This window comes from Belonocnema kinseyi, chromosome 1 (genome assembly GCF_010883055.1).
Source record: "Belonocnema kinseyi isolate 2016_QV_RU_SX_M_011 chromosome 1, B_treatae_v1, whole genome shotgun sequence".
NCBI lineage: Eukaryota > Metazoa > Arthropoda > Insecta > Hymenoptera > Cynipidae > Belonocnema > Belonocnema kinseyi.
This window is the reverse complement of record NC_046657.1, coordinates 36,966,300-36,968,022: the sequence shown is the minus strand read 5'-3', so window position 1 is coordinate 36,968,022 and position 1,723 is coordinate 36,966,300.

The window sequence follows — 1,723 nt, the reverse complement described above, 5'->3', positions numbered from 1 at the left end:
ATATGCGGCTTGTTCCCCGCGAAAATGAGAGCCTTCAATTTGAATTTCGAAGATATTATTTTCCTGTCGGTAAACCAATTAGACTGCGAGCATACAAGAGTGCATATGTACCAGTGACAACCGGAGAACATATTGTATTATCAACATCCAATGGTGATGTTTTTGCAATACTGGAGCATAATGGAGTTCTTCGTGGACTATATATTGCAGACAGGGCTCGTTCAAGAATAAAAATAAATATGATAAGCGGCGAAATTGAAAAAATGACCCCAGATGAAGTGAAGTTTTGTCCATTAGGCAAAAACCAACCAATATTCCCAAACAGTTTTACTAAAGTTTTTGCAAATTACGACTCCCTACAGACCGTATGGCATCCTAATATTGAACCACAGGAGTCTGCTCCTCCTGCCAGGCTCAAGTATCTCCCAGGCAGGCCTATTTCTGATGGAGTACTTGGATGTACATTAGCAGAACTTGGATATGTCCGACTGATTCCTCGCACTAATAAAGATCTGCGATTTGAATTTCGAAAATATGTTTTTCCTGACGATAAAAGCATTCGAATGAAGATAGAGCAGGTGCCTTATATTTTGGATCCAAACCAGGAATATTTAGTATTATCAACATCCAATGGTGATATTTTTGCAATAATAGATTCTAGTAACACTCTTCGTGGAATTTACAGGAACCATTATGGTTATTCACGCATAAAAATAAATATTTTAAGCGGCAAAGTTGACATTTTGACCCCAGCCGAAGCCAAGGATTGTCCAGTTGGCAAGAACCATCCAATCTGGCGAAACAGTTTTATCAAAGCTTTTGCAAATGAAGATTCTCTACATCTTGTACGAAATCCCAATGAACAATACAATCCTGGTTCTTCTTCTCTGTCCGGACTACATTCACCTGGCCTAACTCTACCCGAGCAACCTCCTCGTCGTGATAGGCCCAGCTCTCCTCCAGGCAGGCCTCCTTCACATGAAGTGCTTGGATATTCACTTGCAAATCTTGGATATATTCGGCTTATTCCTAAGGAAAATCAGAATCGGCGATTTGAATTTCGGAGATATGTTATTCCCACCAATAAACCAATTCTATTGCGTTTAGAAAATTTCTATATGCCCGTACCAAACCGAGAACATATTGTATTATCAACATCCGATGGCGAGGTTTTTGCAATTTTGGAATATAGTGGACTTCTTCGTGGAATATATAGGAAAAATAGACATTATCCGAGAGTCAAAATAAACATGATAAGCGGAGCAATCGATAATATGAGCACAAATGAAATGAAGGAATGTCATGTAGGCACTAAATACGCAATCTTTCCACATTGGTTTCATCATGATGTTTCAAACGAAGATTCTCTACAACATGTGTATCATTAATTCAATTTGAAAAATACAAAATAAAATTGATTATTCCTTCTAATCCGCAGTCGAATCAAAATTAAATTAAAAACTATTAAAGCCAATGTATTATCTTTATGAAGGCCTCTTTCCTTTAAAATTTTGCTAAAATCCCTACGAGTTTATTTAAATTTGATTTAGATGAATATTCAAAGTTTACATAGACAGACTATTTAGAGTTTGCATGTACGGGATTTTTTAAAACACCATATCGCCCAAACCGCTATCCGCGCTTTAATAATTTTGGCAGCTTTAGCGAATAATATATAGGGATTTTAATGCAACTTATTAAACTAAAAAAAATTTTAAAAAGG